This window comes from Wyeomyia smithii, chromosome 2 (genome assembly GCF_029784165.1).
Source record: "Wyeomyia smithii strain HCP4-BCI-WySm-NY-G18 chromosome 2, ASM2978416v1, whole genome shotgun sequence".
NCBI lineage: Eukaryota > Metazoa > Arthropoda > Insecta > Diptera > Culicidae > Wyeomyia > Wyeomyia smithii.
This window is the reverse complement of record NC_073695.1, coordinates 226,758,478-226,778,367: the sequence shown is the minus strand read 5'-3', so window position 1 is coordinate 226,778,367 and position 19,890 is coordinate 226,758,478.

Genomic DNA, 19,890 nt, shown 5'->3' with positions numbered 1-19,890 from the left:
CGTTAATTCCTGGTTTGCATAAACAGAGTAGATTCTAATCAGTTTTTGACGTATGACGCCCTTACTCAGAAGTGACTAACCGTAAAAGTACTCAAATTAGGGTACCACCACTTTTTTCAAAAATGGGTCATATCTAACTCACTTCAGAGTAACAAATAATGAGCGTGAATAAAAGTACACTGAAAAAGTGTTCTCCACTGAAGCTGTTCATAACCAGGGGTATGACGTATAATGAATATGCGGGTTATTCGCGTTGAAAGAGATTATTAAGGCTGTTCGCACCTACGTGAACACTCATATGTAATTGTCAAAATGTGCGTGATGACAAAAGCGAAAATATTTCCTTCCTTCTTTTTCGCATGTAAAAACCAAACAAGTATCAGCAACACCGTCAACGCGAATTCCGTATCCAAAATCTTTATGAAATATGGCGTCATTTGCTCAGTAAGCAACATTCTTCGTTGTTGCACTTCAAACAAAGTTTGCGAGAAAAACATGTTTTCGCTGTGCCTTTGATTCTCATGATTGGATACAAACATACATCTCCTGCGCTGTTTGTTTGCGCAAATTTTTGAACATTGTTCAAGCTAATGTTTTCTTCTGAGCAAGAAACAATCTAGTGAGCTAGGTTCTAAGTTTTGGCAGTGCAAGCGGCGTTGCATTTTGAATCATTTCTACCATGATGTGTACGACGTCCTCAAGCGAGCCGCAGTATCTTGGGTAGTCAATGGTTTTATTATTGCCCTTTAATTTGTTTCTGTTGCAAGGCTGCATGCAAAACAAGGCGTGATATGTTGATTAATTTAGTAATATTTGTACAAGCAAATATAGTTGAATGCTATATATGAACTGTATTATTGTAGTTCATCTGTTCTGTATAGTTGATGCCATTGGTTTGGCTCAAAAAATTTTCTTATATTTGTTCGGCGTGCAATTAAACCGAACCAAGCGCTTAAACTCATTATTCCGAGTAAATATCATTTAAAGTTTGACCACCTCGTAGGCTTTCTGCAAGCAGGCGCAGAGAATTTTTGTTATACTGTCAACATGGTTTGTTCAAATCATTTCAAATTATAATTCATATTCAAGTTGTATAACAGCAATACATTCAGCCAATTTGCAACTCCACGTGCGAGGCCTACCACGGAGCCGACGGCCTCTTCTTGGTTCTCTACTGAAGATAGTTTTGGCGGCTCTCTCGTCAGGCTCCTTCCACCTGGCTGCAACTGTCGGTTTATCAGTAAGTAGGTTGCCGTCCTTGTCATTACACATGACCGGCACAGGGAAATTCCTGCTTCTGACTCTGTTGACAGTTCTATAGAATCTCCGCACGTCGTTTTGAGCATAGCTGTCCTCTGCGCTGGCGAGCACCTGCTCCTCGTACTCGCGCTTCTTCCGACGGTGGGTTCTATTTTCTCTGTTCTGACGCGTAGCCGCAGTGAGCATGCGGCTCCTGGCACGGTTCTTCTCATCTGTCGCTCTCAGGCACTCGGCATCGAACCAGCCATTAGGCTGTCTTCCACGCGTCGTACCTACCACCTCTCTCGCAGTCGTTTCAATGGCGCCGTGGATGCTGCTCCACAGTCCATTTATATCTTCCACTCCTTCCTTCTGCTGTTTTGCGATCCGTTGATCCACCTCTCTGGCGTATTCTGCTGCCACTCCATCAGCTTTCAACCAGTGAATGTTGAAACGCGTCGTCCTCTCTGTGCGAGATTTCAGCACGTTCGACAACCGTGCGCGGATCTTACAAACCACGAGATGATGGTCAGAGTCAATGTTTGGTCCCCGAAAAGACCTAACATCAGTAACATCCGAAAAGTGCCGACCGTCAATCAGTACGTGATCGATCTGGGAGCAGGTTTCTCCATTTGGATGCCTCCAATGACCGGACGGAAGAATTACTCCCTCCCAACCTGTGCGTTTGCATCTCCGATGACGACTTTTACGTCGTGTTTTGGGCACTCGTCATAGATTCGCTTAAGCTTGTCATAAAACTCATCTTTGGTTAAACTGTAGTTGACGAATTTGCCCTTAATCCTCAACATGCATATACGGTCATCTACCGGCCTCCACCGGATGACTCTTGTTTTCTGATTTCCCAGCACTACGAAACCGACGCCCTGTTCTGCTGCTTTGCCGCCACTGTAGTAGATGTGGTACTTGAAAGAAGTGCGTGCAACCATCGAACCACCTGAATCGCTGCGATTTCGACTCCCTGCCGCTGTAGTTCTCAAGCAAGCAAGCCAGCCCGCGCCGGTTCATTAAGAGATCGGACGTTCCAAGTACACAATTTTTAATCCTTTACTTTAATCTTTTTCTGTGTTCGTAGCCTAGGTCTTTGCCGATTGATCCGTTCCGTATTTCTAAATTCGTTGTTCGTGGTTGAAGGGAGGTTTCGGTATGCTACCTTACCAGGGTCGCGATACCTACATACTGCTGATGGGGCATCTTAGGTGTAGCCGGCGAGATACAGTATTCCATAATTTAGCCACCCGCTCCAGGTCAGACGCTGTTGTACGCCGCCCCTATGGGGATACAGCCGCGTACGACCCCCTTCCCAGTCAGCATATGACCATAGTTTCCACCGGGGGTTGGTTACCCGATCTCCGCTAAGGTTACTCGTATTCCGGTCGGCACCACGTGAAGGTTGGGATAGGAGTTGCTGGACAGAAGTGAATGGCCGCATTAGGGTCTCAAGTTACACGTGTCCAGCCATTTGCCAACCACCAGAAAAATACGTTTATAGATGTGAAAAATCAAGACTCAACGTTTGTTTTCAATACAATGTGCACTTTCAATGAATAAGATATTTTGTGTAAAGGCCCAAATACACACACGGCGTATTGACACCTTTTCCATACGAAATGGAAGACGGGATAGCGATCACGCCTCCTATTTTGTATGGAGAAGGTGTCATTACGCCGTGTGTGTATTTGGGCCTTAAGCATTTTAAATGAAATTTCGACACCATGATGAGTTCATGCTTGGTAGTCAAAGTATGGACGTTTATACTCCCCTGTTTGGAACAGTGGACTTCTGACATGCAGCAATACACACAATACACACAACAAATCAAAAGACATGAAACGGCCTGTTTTATAAAATGTCTTGTTGTAATGTTTTATGGAAGCCTAAACCACAAACAAACAGACGTGCCACTCGTTGACGATTTCATTGACCAGAAAAATAACGATTAGTTTGAAATTTCGCTTAGTGGCCAACCATGCCGCTGGTGTCACTTTAAGCAAGCGTGCATATTCATTTACAGAGACTAAAACCGTCAGTAATGCCGCTGGTGTTAATTTAAGCAAGCGTGCACACCCATTAGCAAAGACAAAAGCCGTTTTACGAAAATAATTTAGTTGGCAATAAACCCACATGGTGGCGCACGAGTGTTACGTTTCGAATAAGGACGAAGATTTTTCAGGATTTTTCTTCGAAGAGGCACGTCTGTTTGTCTGTGCGTATATCTTATGTATGTGGTAAAGCCCTTTACATTGTGCTTTATTTGGTCTGCTCAGGGGATTGGTGTGGCTGTCAAACTGCGTACATTTTCAATCTACCACTCCATGATTCTGATACCAGCGATTCTGGTACTCGCTTTATAGTTATTTGCCCTAAAACAACTGAAATAGAACAAACGTCCCATAATTGCCATGACCTATTTTCGAATAAATCTGTTTATGAGTAAAAAAAAACTTAAGGTTTGTTTTCAGTACAATGTGCACTTTCAATGGATATCTTTTTTTTTCTTTTCCTGTATGGACTTCTTCACTGCGACCAGAATCGTAGATCTATTGGTGTCTGCTGTATCCCGCGTTATGTTAAGAGCAATACCGCTATTGAGAAGTGGCATGCTTATTATTATTGTTCATCAGTGCTTGTGTGTGTAATGTGATACTCTTCCTTACACGCTTACCGTTCTACTATACCGATACTCGTTCCTCTTGCCAAATATCACCAATTATAATTCCCTGGAGAAGTTTCGTCGTGCGTCCTTCTGGCCAGTTTTATTGATAAGAGGGACTTATTTTTTGTTAAGAGGAAGTCACGCAAAGGTATTGTAGAGTTCAGCGTAAAGGAAGGGTAACTGGTGAGGGGCCTGAGAATAAACCCATGCTTAAAGTCCTTTTTGACATCGGATGGCCTGGTTCTACTAAGATTCGAACCCAAGACCATCCGCTTGACAAAGCGGACTCTGTAACCTTGCGGCTACGCAGCTACCCCAATGGATATCTTATATTGTGTGTAAGCAATTTTCAATGAAATTTCGATTCCATGATGAATTTATGATTTTTAGAAATCCTAGAAAACTCCTAGAATCTACGAATTCCCACACTTAACTGCATAATGTTTTCTCGGTAAAGTAAAATACCGAACTACTTGAAAACATTTTCGTTTACCGTGAAATGAAATTACTAAGAAATAGGAAACCGAATGTGTTTACCGGAATGCCGTAAATTTGTTTGCCGAAAAAATCCGTGAAACATCAAATTTCTGAGTTCAGTAAACATAAATACCGAATCTGGAAATCTTGACATCATTTAACCGAGATCTCGTTGAACCAAAAAAGCTCTTACCGAGATACCGAAATATAGAACTGTCAAAATAGCGAAAGCTTCACTATCAGTTTTGTTCGTGTTAATTCTTTCCTTACTCAATTTTGTAGGTTAACGACTCGCTTCGCAGGATGGAAGTTGCAGTGATAGATGTTGTTTTATTTCCAGGAAGCAACACAACTCTCCTGTTTCTACCAATGCTGTAATAAGTCGAATCATTTGACAACATAATTAATAAAATTATACGGATAATCAATCTTTTCATCATTTCCTGGATTTATCTGAAAAACCGCAAAATGCGTACTTCAGTAAATTTACCGAAATTTTCATAATAATTCGGCAGTTGAGACTTCCGAGTATCCTGGTAAAATATGATCGAGAATCTCGTTGAAGTTTGACAAGTTGTCAATTGTTGGTTCTACAGAATCTCGGTATTTTGATGTACTACCGAGATTTTTTCCGAGACCTCAGCTGTTGAAATCTCGGTAATTCATTTTACCGTACTCGGTGATATTTTCTATTATCTATTTTTTCAATTTACAACAAACGGTTTTTCAAGTAACAAGAATTTCCGGACACTCTCGTACATTAATTGATCACGTGTTTTCGAATTTTGATAATGTTCATTCTTTCACTGAGGCCGATTATAAAATCACAGATCATGAGACAATTTGTGTTGTACTTGAGAATGATCGAAACCGTGATAATATAGTAAAAATTAAGTGTTGGAAAAGATACTCGAAGCAAGCAATGTCTCAGCTTGTTTCGAGAAGCCTGAATTTTCAGCCAATAACAGGGAATTTCGACAATAAATCAGCTGTTCTAACTAACACGCTAATAGAGTGTACCAATAGCCTAGTTTCCGAAAAGTGTGTTGAATTGCATAATTCGAACAGCTGGTACTCTTTAGAACTTTTGCGTTTAAAACGTAAAAGAGATAAAAAGAACAAAAATTTTTGCAGAAGTAATGATAGCAATGATTGGAATAGGTACACCGCTGCGCGGAATATATACTCACGCACCTTGAAAAAGGCACGATGTGAATATATACAACGGAAGATTGATCAACATCAAAATAATAGCAAAGAGTTATGGAAAATTTTAAAATCATTAATAAAAAGTAAAGATAGTTGCCCGCAAACCTTAACTTTTAATGGCTTAGAAGAACATTCGGCGCGAGTGGTTGCAAGTAAATTCAACAGTTATTTCGTTGATAGTGTTCAATCGATCAATCAGAGTATTGATTTGGTCAACGAACCTCTCGAAATAATACAGCCGGTCCATAATAACTGTAATTTTTCTGGTTTTCACCCTATTACTTTTGCACAGTTGAAAGATATTTGTTTTTCTCTTGAGAGATCGGCTGGTATCGACAATGTCAACGCAAAAGTAATACAAGATTGCTTCCATGTCATTGGACACGATCTGCTGGGCCTTATCAATGAATCACTGCAAACAGGGCACGTGCCTCAGGTTTGGAAGGAATCACTTGTGGTTCCTATCCCCAAGATTAATGGGACGGATAAAGCCGAAGAGTTCCGCCCCATTAATATGTTGCACACATTAGAGAAAATTTTAGAACTAGTTGTGAAAGGCCAGCTGATGGATTATTTAAATAGTAATGATTTGCTAATCCCAGAGCAATCAGGTTATCGAGAGGGTCACTCTTGTGAGTCTGCTTTAAATCTGATGTTAGCAAAATGGAAAGAAAAAATCGAGGCTAAAGAAACTATTTTTGCGGTGTTTTTGGATCTAAAACGCGCTTTTGAAACAATTTCTAGGCCCTTATTGTTACAAACATTGGAGCGCTTTGGTATCGTAGGGACAGCATACAAATGGTTTGAGAGCTATTTGTGTGCTAGAACTCAGAAGACTCGTTTTAATGATTCTGAATCGGATTCCATTACTAATACACTTGGTGTACCGCAAGGAAGTGTTTTAGGGCCCATTTTGTTCATTATTTATATTAATGACATGAAGCGAGTTTTACGGTTTTGCGATATCAACTTATTTGCTGATGATACTGTTCTGTTCATTGCGGCTAAGAATCCTAATGACGCTGTGGCACTTTTAAATCAAAATTTACATTATCTGGCGAATTGGTTGAAATTTAAACAGCTTAAAATAAATATCAGCAAAACAAAGTACTTAATCATTTCTTCTGCCAACTCCAGACCAGACGTAAATATTGCAATTGATGGTGAGACGATTGATCGCATAAACGAAATAAAGTATCTTGGAGTGATTATTGATGACAAATTAACTTTTAAGTCTCACATTGACAATGTCATCAAGAAAATGGCAAAAAAATACGGATTTCTGTGCCGTTTAAAATGAATTGACTGTTAGTAGTAAAATTAGTCTTTATAAGTCAATCATTTCACCACATATAGATTTTTGCCCATCCATATTATTCCTTGCAAACAATACACAAATATTGAGACTGCAGCGCTTACGAAATAAAGTTATGCGATTAATATTAAGATGTAATAGATACACTTCCTCGAGTTTTATGCTGGACGCATTGCAATGGCTTTCTGTGAAGCAAAGAGTATATTTTCTGACAATGGTGTTTCTATATAAAATTTTTAATAATATGCTGCCTCGATATTTGTGTAATCGAATTGATAGGGGAAGTGATTTTCATAGGTACAACACTAGAAACGCGGATGATTCTAGAACACCAAATTTTCTTTTTGGAAGATCACAGAACTCTCTGTTGTACAAAGGAATAATTTTTTTCAATTCGATGCCAAGACAGGTAAAACGTGCAGCAACAATGGCGGAGTTTAAAAGGCTTTGTATTTCACACATGAAGTCTGTTTTGTAGACAGATTATATAGAATTTTTTGTAAATTAATGACGAAGATTGTAAAATTTATGTATTTTTTTTTTAATTTATTGGGTAAACTAAGCTATTATGTTCACTGATGATAATGGATTTTTGTTTGAATTAGTTGTATAATATTTAATAGTAGAGTTTAAAAAAGAGTCGACTACACATGTTTGAGCCACGCGCGCGTAGACTGACATAGACAATCTGGATATTGAGTAAATCAGGAATAAACCCCTGAAATTGAAACAAAAAGCATATCGGGTTGGAAAGTTGCTTTTTGGTATGAAATAGCATATATGCTGTTATTCTGATTTTTGATATTTATCTGTTTTTACGATTTTGAACTAGGGTTGGGAGAAAAAACTGAAAAAGCTTGGATTCGCCTGTGGACTGTAAAGCTCGTTATCGAGAACTATAGTATCACAGGATCTCTCTCGTAGTTTTGGATCGTTATCCAGAATCAGTTCTGATTAGTTAACACTCCTAAATGTTAGGTTCAATTCCTAACCAAGTCCAGATAATTTTCGGGTTGGAAACGTTCTGGATGAGCCTTGGATCCATGATGGTATTGGAAAATCGTTTTTTTATACTCATTGTTAAATTATTGGTATTCTTTTGAAGGGTTACTATGTTTGTATTAATAACCAGTCCGTTATTTGTTTGCCAACTGGTTACATTGTATGACTCTATATAATATCTTACTTAGATAAATCGACCAGCTCAAACCGATGTAGGGGCATGAGGTGGGACCATCATCATCATCATCTCAGTGTGTAGGCAGCAAATGCGCACCTATTTGGTATTTGAGACCAGAACGATTTTAGTACTTTTGCAGTAACCATGTGCTACTAACAGTCGCCAGTATTACGGGTGATGCCTGGCACGAGATGACCGGTACTATTTTGTCTTTCCTCCTTTAAACGGCTAGCATCTACCGTCCGTATGTCACTGGTCCGCAGTAGCGTAGCTAGGGGGGTGCGGTTGGTGCGGTAAGCACAAGGCCCACCACCCAAAGGGGCCCAAAAATCTTGCGAACACCGAACCGGTAAACATGCCCATCTTCTTGGTTTTTGGGCTTCAATTCTAATCAAAATCAATGATACTCAGAAATACTTGCAGCAAAAGAGTCTGAATATACAGGAGTGTGCTAACAAGTTAATGGCATTATATAAGTTTTTGACCAATAAGCGCCAAAAAAATTGTGGAATGAGCTCTAAAGTATGCAGAAAAAAGTGTACTGTACTAGATATTGACCCAGACCCACAAAAACGTGTTCTTTGAAAGAAGAGAATGCCAGGTGAAGAAGCACAGACGCTGGACTAAGCTATAAGAAAGCATTAGGATGAGAAATGATATCATCAGTTGACAGGATTATCCAGAAAATTTCCACAAGATCTCAACAGATGAATGAACTCCCAGCGAAATACGCTTTTTCAACACTCGACATTCTTTTGGATCCTGTTGCGGAGAAACCTATAAAGACGAATTCATTATTGAACGAAAACGGCTCCAAGACTACATTTCGGTTTCAACAGAATTCAACAATATTCATCTAGGTGGAGCAATAGAGCTTTGAATTTTATTCATAGGTATAAATTGATCGATTCGGTACCAAACATAGAAATCGCTCTCAGATTTTTTTTTTAACGATGGGAATTAGTATTGCAGCTTGCGAAAGAAGTTTCTCTAAAATTGATCAAGCACTATTTGAGGTCAACGATGAGTAACTTGAGATTGACAAACCTTGCCATTTTATCAAACGAACGTGAAAACACTGATTCCCAGTGGTGGGCACCGCTAACTAAAAATTTAGCGACGCTAATCCCTAATTCGCTAACTGGAAAACTTAGCTCGATAATCACTAAACGCTAAACGCTAAATTCATACTAGCAGAACTTTCGCTAATCGCTAACTTATTTATACATAGATTGTCATATGGATATGTTTATTGCTCATAAAAACATACGAAAATAATTACTTTTGAGTGTTATTCACAAAAAGAGGTTCAAAATTCACAAAACAGTCATACTTGAGAATTTTGGGAAAGTGATTCTGCTAGTATGTAATACAAATGTTTTTAAAATCTCAAATATTATCTGATTGGAAAAGGAGAACCGAAGTTGCGCATGGCAATATGCAGAATTTTTTGGCATTCTAAAAAATTAATCTAGATCACCTTGATCTTGTTCTCCAGAATGCTCCTGAAGCTTCTACGAGAACTCGAACCCCATTCTAGAGTAAAAAAACTGACTTGCACTTGTGTTGTATAGAAATGAATTCTACACGCTTAAAATTTATTGCCGGGTCTCGGCAATTTTTGCCGAGAATGGCACCACTGAGTGCTCGGTTGAAAAATTAATGACAGCTGTCGTATCTTTTCGTAAATCTCGGCTCAAGCTAACTGAAATTTCGGCACAAAATAATAACCAGCTATCACTACCGAGATTACGGATATTTTGTGCCGAAATTTCAGTTAGGTGAACCGAAATTTACGAAAAAATGTGACAGCTGTCATAAATTTTTTAACCGAGCACTCAGTGGTGCCGTTCTCGGCAAAAATTACAGGGACCCGGCAATAAATTTTAAGTGTGTAAATAATGCTCACAATTAAATTTGTTCGTATGAAACATTTGTTCCATAAGTAACTTTTGCAGTAAGGTTTGTTCATTATTTGAAACAATTTATGTACGCCATCAGCGACTCACAATTCTTGAAAATAGTTTTTTTGTCGCTTCTCTACAAAATTAGCGAATTAGCGATTCGAAGGTCAAAATTTTAGCGACGCTAACAGTCCGCTAATCAGCTCAAAAATGAGCCGCTAAATCGCTAACTGAATATTAGCGCCACTAATTAGCGATTAGCGAATTACCGGAATAATGCCCACCACTGCTGATTCCATTGATATTGAATCTGTAATTTCTGATTTTGCCAATCAAAAAGCACGGAAAGTAGGTATCTAAATTACCCTTATATCAATTTTGCGGAAAACGAAATAAATAAGAAGAAAAACCTAAATTTTTTGTTTGTCTCAATTCTTTATAAAATAAAATACTACAAGGTATACAGCCCTAGGGTTGTATGAAATGGTGACGTGGGACTAAACACTGTAATTAGGGGATTTTTTGTTTCAAAATATACAGAGTCTGCAGACAGAATCAATGTGTTTATTTTCAGCCTCCCCTGGAAATCAATTTTTGGAATATATTCAACAACACTCGAGGAAATTTCATTTATATTTGGTGATATTATGCCTTTAGTATTTTTTTTTTGTGCAAAAAATATGTATTTAACAAGGCACAAGCATATCGTGCTTGTTGAAGAAGCACCAAGAATTTCCCATAATGCGTCAAAGTCAGAATTATCTCTATATCCTCAAAAACCAAATCCAATAATGCTTACGTTAACATAATGAATGGTTTTGTCTTATTTAACTCTAACTAAATCAAATCTATAGTATGGATATTACTTTCAAAATAATATGGAAGCCCTTACAAAGGTTCATCAATTGGAAAACATAAGAAAATATTTTGAACAAAATTCCTAACAAGTTCCAGCAAAAAATCGTAGAAATCCACAATTACATTTTTATTTTTTGTTTGACAATTTTTTCATTTGCCTGCAACTACATTCGCTGTATTACGAAGACAGGAAATATACGGTTATTATGGTAAAGCTTAGAATAATAGTATATCATCTAACAATTTTGAAATATAAAAAGAGATTCTGTACGAATCTTACTAAATAAACTAAAAAATCACAAGCATTCGCAGGTTCTTACTCTTTTATAAATGTATATATTTAGGAATTTACTCTTTCGATACTATCCGGTCACGATTATTTAGTGAATATAGAAGATAAAATTAAAAAAATATCCGTTGCAAAAATTTACAATTCTTGTTGAGTAATTCATGGCAATCATATTTATGAAATAAACTTTCAATCACCATCAACAGCAGCATTGTAGTTTTTCCTCAATTGCATACGAATAGAAATGTACGAACAAAAGTGTACCACTGCAATACGAATAGTACTGCTGCAGTACGAATAGAAGAGTACCAATGCAATCATAGGCGACGAGAGACCTGCGGTTCTATACTCCACTGGTACTGTTGCTTTTACTAGCAAGTTTTCCTTCAAGACATCAGTTTTTATTAGGTTCTACAGTACCTAACACGCAGGTTTAGAGATTGTTCAAGGATGGGTATTGTTTCAAACTTTTAGGAAAACTTTTACCTTCGAGACATCATATTAGTCTAAGCTCATGGAAGCAAACATAAATTGACCTATTGGGACGGGGAGACTCTGTCAATTTTTATTTCGAAATTGATACAGGGAATATCACAGGGAACGGATGGTGTCCATTCACGTCGTCTGTGCTAGGAATGCTCGCATGTAATTGGTTCATTATTCGCGTAAATTTGTTATTGAAATTATTATCAATTTTACCGCTTAGCAATGAAATTAGAGTGATAATTAACACATTACAAAATTGTTATACATTTTATCTATCCAACAACATATTGGTTATTGTTATCCATCATGTGGTTATGCTGTTATTAGCGTTTGAAATCTGACGCAACATTTGCCCGTTTCATTTCCAATTTTACAGAATGCATCCCAGTATAGTAAACAAAGACGTGTCCCACGTCAAAAACTGCCCAGTTATTTTCATTGGGGGCCCACATTTTTGTTACCGCACCAGGCCCATCAAACCATAGCTACGCCACTGCTGGTACGGTTTTGGAATGAAAATGATGGGGCGAAATGTTCGAATGGTACCTTTTATATCAAGGTTTCGTCAGTTAGTTGGAAAGAAGGTGGCACATCGAAGAGAAGAGAATGACAAGGGAAGTAAAACATTTTTGAAGGCTGCACCGGCCGCTGTCGGAAAATGAACACCAAGAAAAATATGCTTTTTTGCAAGGCTTTCCCCTCTATCAGCATCGTTCAATAACAACACTTTGAGGCACCAAAAGGTGGCAGTTGCCGATGATTCTTGTAATCTGGTTATTCCGGCCAGAATTCCAGCAATTTTAGTACTTTTGCAGTAACCATGTACTACTGACAGCCGCCAGCATTACGGGCGAAACCTGGCACGAGATGACAGGTACTATTTTACTTTTCCTCCTTTCAACGGCTAGCACCTAGCGTCCGTATGTTACTGGTACGGTTTGGAATTTAAATAATGGGGTGAAATCCTCGAATGGTATCTTATATATCAAGGTTTCGTCAGCTATTTGGAAAGAGGGAGGAGTTAAGAAGAATAGGGAATGGTAAGGAAAGTAAAAAAGCATCGAAAACAGAAAGTGACCTCGAGTAAAACAACAACAACAACAACAAATCGTTTACAAAGTCAGATCGGTTGTATCCGCTAGTGTCGACTGTGCTTTGGAAGAGAGGTAGTGATTGGATGCTCGCTATGATTTAGACGATCGATGTTATTTATCAATTTTTCAATAGGGTATCACAAACAATAGGTTGTTTTTGTTACACGAATTTAACCGTGAAAGAATTTCCGATCGATTGATGCCAATACCTCGAAAACCTGAGTATAAATGACTAAAATATAAGCGCTCAAAACCTGACCACTTTTCCCTGGTTGAATTACTAGATTTTCTTATTTCCAGATAGACGTAGTCCTACGTCAAAAATCACGAATCCGTAAATACTTAAGGAACCCAATTGCTCTTTGAATTTTTATTAACGAAACACGTTAAATTGAAGTTAAAAAGTTGTTTGTTAAATGATCAACATTATGATAACTAATCAAGAACACACCTGTTTGTTTGTAATTTTATTCTATATCTTTGATATTGACCTGCGCATTGCACCAGTTTGTACGAGCTTTTTATGCATGCAAAACACATGAAACGGAATCAGTTCTACCGGGTGCTATAATTGTAATGGAAACCTATCAAGGAGAATTTTCCAAAGTTCAAAGGGTAAACGATGGAAAACAATGACGTCATCTGCAGATGGGTGAAAATGGGTGAATAATGTTGCGCCCACTAGCGCCCGGTATCTAGGACATATCATTCAGACGGCAAAGAGAGTAAACAAAAAAGGTTTAAGCCGGACCATCCATAGTAATGGGTCTGGACGAACAGGTTCTCTGACCTTTGTCGGTACCGCTTTAATTTACGCTGAATACCAACGCAGCGGTTACATTGGATACTGTATCTGTTTTTGGTTGAATGAATGGAATATGAAATCATGCTATGATTCATTATCTTAACATTGCTGGTTTTTAACAACTGTTCGCAACTTTTTTTTAGGGTTCTATTTCTGAGCACGGCGCTGCGTTGCGTAGGTTCAGTATATTTTTCGCTTGTTTATTTTTTTTTCTATAATGAGCCACATCTGATCAAAATTAGATTAGAGAAACTATTCGCAATAAAAGATATATTCGTCTAGAGTCATGAGAATACATGTTTCGGCTTAAACATTCTGCAATGCATCGCCATCTGTTACAGGCTCTCTTGATGAGTCCGCCAGGAAGTCACACCAAAAAAGAAACAATCCGTGCTACAGTGGCTGCTGTTGTGCAGTATTTTTGGATGCAAAAATAATAAAGGAATGATAAATAAACGGACTGTGAATCGCAAGTGGTATAATTCGGTATATATTTGATGCTATTCTATAATTGCACCGAGCGCGGACCGCCGAAAAGCGACGAGTGTTTTCTTGCTCTAGACGTCAAGTATGTTCTCTTACTAGATGCCACATCCAAAAGGACAAATAAACAGACAAATTTAGCTGCACTATAATAACACGTATGTTCCACTAATGAAATTGCTCGCGGGAAAGTACAGATGAAGCCGAAAATCTGACTTCTTGTTTATTCGTTATGTCGCACTGTTTAATGCCAAAATTTATAATTGATTTATTTGTTGCCGATTATCCGAAACTTCAGCTAGAAAATTAATCTGCTCGGCCAGGTGTAATATATTGATAAATTGGATATATATTGAATTATAAATCAACCTTGTAAGAAACATCATTACGAAAAACTTAACTTACCAAACGATTTATAAACTTTGCTGTACGTAATAAACGTCTCCATTCCATTCCGGTCGATGGCTGCTGTTTGCCAGCTCTGCAGTCTACGGAGGGTACGTAGGATTGATTTACAGCACCAACTTCTCCGGGTTGTCACTAAGCTATAGACTATGACCTTGAATGACTAATCAGTATCTTGTAGATAGCCAAGTTGGTGCGGCGACGAATTTTATTCGATCGGTGAGTTCTCCGGAGATCAGAGTATGCACGAGTATGCTCATTGAGAAAAAGCGTACAATTTTTTGTCAGTTTGTAATGACAACATTTAAAGTTGCTTATACTGTGATTTTTTCTGCCTTTGGTTGACTATTGAAATAGTTAACCCTCTAGTGCCCAAGTTAATTTCTAGACGGGCTTCGGTAAAATCACTAGGAATCATTATAAACACTTTTTGAGTATTTATTGAAGCTTTTCGGAACTTCGACTGAAGCCCGTCAAATGGCGGCATTGGGCACTAGAGGGTTAAACACGGTGGCGGCAATCTGCCGTTGTATGGTTCAATGGCAATGGAACGGAAACTATGGAGATTCGACGATGGACAAGATGGCTTACTTGAACATTCGGAAACGTAACCTTTAGCCTTCTTTTGTCCAGTTATTGATAGGGAAAGCCTTCACGCTGCCACCAGTAACAACGGCTCGAGGTTAGTGAACCTCGCCGCGGCTAGGGGAATGGGCATCTGTAGTGCCCATTTTGCACGTCTGAACATTCGGAAGCACACATGGAGACATCCCAATGGAGAGCCTGCTCCCAGATTGACCACATGCTGATCGACGGCCGGCGCATTTCAGACGTCATAGATGTGCGATCCTTTCGAGGGCCAAACGTCGACCTGGATCACTATCTCGTGGTAGGCAAAATAAGCGCCCGGCTGTTCAATGTATTAAAATCGAGATCGGCGAGGAAGATACGTATGGACATCCAGAGGTTATCAGCGGAAAGAGCTGTTGCAGAGAGTTTTAAACTATTTTGACCCCCCCCCCAACAGGATGGGGGGGGGGACAGGATAGATAGGTAGATCTGTTGCAACTAATTTATTAGAGTTTACATCATTGTGCCTACGCGGCATGGATCGGGGCTTCAGATCGACGCTGTCTATACGGACCTAAAAGCTTCCTTCGATCGTGTTGATCACGGCCTACTTTGTGTCAAGTGCGACTGCAACGGAACTGCAACTGGAATGATGGCATGGCTAGACTCGTACTTGCGTAATCGTAAAATCGCCGTTAAGTTGCTCAATTACCACATTGCCGGGACATGTTTACAACGTACCAATGTCGCCACCGACTTGGGTGTTTTGTTAGTCACTCAACTAACATTCAGGCAGCATTTGTCGATGATCATCACCAAAGCTGATCGTCAACTTGGTTTGATATTCAGAATTGGAAATGAGTTTGTTGTTTGTTGAATAATGAACAATAGAAAGCCCGCATGGTGCCATAATGCGGGCTCTCTATGTTCATTATTGCGCTCTTTTCTGGAAACTGCTTGCGTTGTTTGTAGCGAACCTATACATTAGAGAAATGACAAGACACTCACCGTTAAGGCAACTGTCAACATCAAAACGGATAACGGCAATGCAAAATGATACAACTCGCCCGTTTTGATGTTGACAGTTGCCTTAACGGTGAGTGTCTTGTCATTTCTCTAATGTATAGGTTCGCTAGTTGTTTGGGACCCGCATTATGAATTTTAGAGTCAGTGAATTGAGCGCCTACAAAAAAATTTTGTTAGAAGAATCTACCGTACTTTGCCATGAAGAGATTCAGATCATTTGCCACCTTACAAAAGCCTCTATATCCCCCTCTCGAACAGCGCCGCAAGGAAATAATTGCTAGAATGACTCACAATATTTTGACAAGCCGGTATGATTGTCCAGCCATCCTGACGTTGCTGCAGTTGTATTGTCCCATTCGTCCTCGTCGAAGCCAGAGCCTATTGCAAACGAGTTCGCACCGCACGAACTACGGCCAGAATGAACCTGTTCGTCGAATGGCCGTGCTCTTCAATCGATACTACGCAAATTTTAATTTTTAGTCATGTTTTGTATATTATGAATTGTTTGGGTTTGGGTTTTTATGCCAGCTTGAAAGTTGCATTCACGGCCTTTCAAGGTGGTTTTTCCCTGCCATATAGTTTATTATTTATTTATTTAGACTACTGTCGGATGAATTAATCAATAAATAATAATAAAAATAATCAACTTTGGACTTTACAATGATTTAACGCTAACGTAAGAACTAGCACAACAATCGCGAACGCAGACGGAACACGACGAGTGATCAGACAAGACACTTATTGCTGTTGTTCGCGATTATTATTAACTTTGGACGAGGTGAAGAATGCCTGCACAGAGCTGGAGAACCATAAGGCCGCTGAAGAGGACGGCTCACCGGCCGAGCTTTTCAAAACCGAAAGCGAGTGACTGTGTAGTGCAATTCACCGGATTATCTGAAGGGCACGGTCTTAGGAATAGCTTTCTACGGACTCGGTGGAAGAACTCATATGCGCTATCTACAAGAAAGGACAAAGACTTGGCTGTAGTAATTATCGAGGCATACGCATAACCCTCTTTAATTCCGTTTATAAAATTCTCTACCGTATGCTGTTCCAGCGACTGAGGCCGTTGCAGGAAGCCTTTGTTGGAGAATATCAATGTAGTTTTCGAGCGGAATGATCTACAACGGACCAGATGTATGTAACCTTCAGTTCCAATTGCAATGTGTTGACTTTGCCAACCGTAGAAATAGCCATTGCGACTCAGACCCCCTTAGTACGATCTTGGAAATAACGCCCGCTAGGTGAGTGATATCCCTCCAAGTCTGGCGCTGAGCGTCTGGGACGGAGGGGTCACTCACAAAAGGAAAGCTTTTTCGGTAAAACCACGACTACTTCACTCTGTATGGGTGATATCCCTCCACGTCTGGTGCTTTTGCGTCTGGGATGGAGGGGTCGCTCATACCGGTCCGCGATCAGATATACTTAGGTATGTTTTGCCACAAGGGTTTTGGGCCATTAAACACCAATGACCTAGGAAAGTGTTGCCAAGGTATAGATGAGAAAAACGTCACAATTTGGGTAGCTCAAGAAGGCTTATAAGGCTCAGCTGAACTGTTGAGCGATTTTTTTTACGTTGATTAACCAGCGAAATTAGAAGTGCGCGCGTAATAATATTTAATAGAACAAAGAGTTTTCAAAACGGTGTAAAGCAGTGTAAATTGTAAAGCGGAAAAATCAAAAAGGCTAAAATTCATTGTAGTCATTGTATTTAGAAAAGTTATTGTCCCTAAACAAAAAGGGAGAGTCAGTGGAGTTAAAAATTAATTGTATGAAAAAGTATGGTGTAAAAAAAATAGCCTAATTATTCTAATTTTTTTTAAACTATTTTTATGCGAGTGGAGAAGAAACAAAATTATTTATTGGAAGAAAATTGTGTCGTAAAAGATAAAAAAAACTATTTGTGCAACAAGAAAAAAAGGTAAAGGGTTATATACCATAAAGCGCTGGTGTAGCATAGGTTTAAGAAAATCGGAAACAATGTTAAATCTCCCCGAACAGGTCCTTGGGGGCCTTTTTATGTTTTACCCTGGTTTTCCACCAGAACCTATACTTCACAGGCTGGATCACGGAGTGCATCGAAGTGCATGCCAGGTGGCCATCCTATTTTGGGCCAACAATACCCACCATCAGTTGGGGCGTGAGACCTGAGTACGCCATTGTCCTGAGGCGCGCGCACGAGCGAAGATAAACCCGGGAACCCGATCAGTGATAGGATAGCACCGTATCCAACCCAGGAGCAAAAACTCAGAGAGAAATTACAGCGAGGCCAACTCGCAGAAGTTCGGGAGAGAAAATCTATCGCTACACTGGCAAAACGAAGCGCAAATAACCTAGGTTAAGCATAATATTGTTTACAAAAACTATGAATACAAAAGATTGTAATTTAACTGTAGAATGGCAATTTTTTAAATTTACGCTAGTTTACACCCCCCAACAAAAAATTACGATCTAAAGTACTTTAACGGAGTTAACAGCCCTCGTCGCTAGTTAGTCTCATAGAAAAAGTGTTCAAAGTTGAAGCTTTTGAGCCCGCGGAAAAGACGAATATCTGGCAAAGCTTTCCACCTCGTTCGAAGTTCGTTCGTTGTTTCGTGCTCCTTAGGTTTCTGGTTGCAGAAAGACAATTAGCGTGGTGGATACCGAAGAAGCTTAAGGCTCACATCGGATCTGATTCCAGCCTTCTTTCCCCCCCCCCCTTACCCCTGAGCAAGCATAGGCTAACATGTACACTTTGAGACAGATACTCGACATGTTCCGAGAACACAATTTTCAAATACATCATCTGTTCATAGACTTTAAGGCGGCGTACGATACAATAAAACGCAACGAGCTGTCGCAAATTATGCTTGAACTTGGTTTTCCAACAAAACTGATTATACTGATACGTGTGACGCTTGACGGTTTCACATCAAGCGTCAGGACAGCGGGCGAATTTTCAGACGCGTTTTGGACGTTAGATGGTCTGAAACAAAATGACATGCTCTCGGTGTAATACGAAGGGTGGGTGTGCAGAAGAGCGGCATTATCATCACGAAGTCTTACATGCTTCTGGGCTTCGCGGATAACATCGATATCAATGGTGTTAACCGTAGAGCTGTTGGAGAGGTCTTTACGGCTCTCAGAAGGGAAGCTGTGAGAATTGGACTCACCATAATCACTGCCGAAACGAAGTAATTTATCTCTTAAACGCGAACACAATTTCACAATTTTTTCATGAATTCCGTTCGTGTTCAACCTGCTCATTTGCGTAAATGTTCACATGTTCACCCGTTAACATTCGTTCTAAATCATTGATGGTTGATCTCATAATAAATTACTCCCATTCGGTCATTTATCCTAAGATAATAGCACATACTAACAAGCGTAACACTGAAATCTAGCTCTATCGCTAGAAAAAAAAACAATCATTTAAAATTTTCAGTGAAATATTGTGATTTCAGAGAAAAATTAGAATTTTGCGCTCTAACTGACAACCGCAACTGACAACTGAAAACGACAATCTCAGACAGCACCGATAAAAATGCGACTCAACAACTTGTTTGTCAAAGCGTATGCACTCTTAATTTACTTCAATTGAAATTGAATAGCATTGACTTATAGCGAATTTCTTTATTCCACTGTGTGCGGGCAAAACTGCCGAGGAATAATAAAACGTCATCGCCATTTAAGACGCAAGTAAGATATAGATGTCAGATAACTGTTTACGAACATAGCACGTGCGGAAGTGGGTTGAAGCTGACAAATTTTACAGTGCGCTTCGGGCAGCACGGCAGGACAAAACTGGGTGAAAATCGAGCGAATAAAGAAGGGTTTTGACAGCAGTTAGTGCGCTTCCGGGTCAAAACGAGGTGAGCTGGTGGAATAAAAAAAATC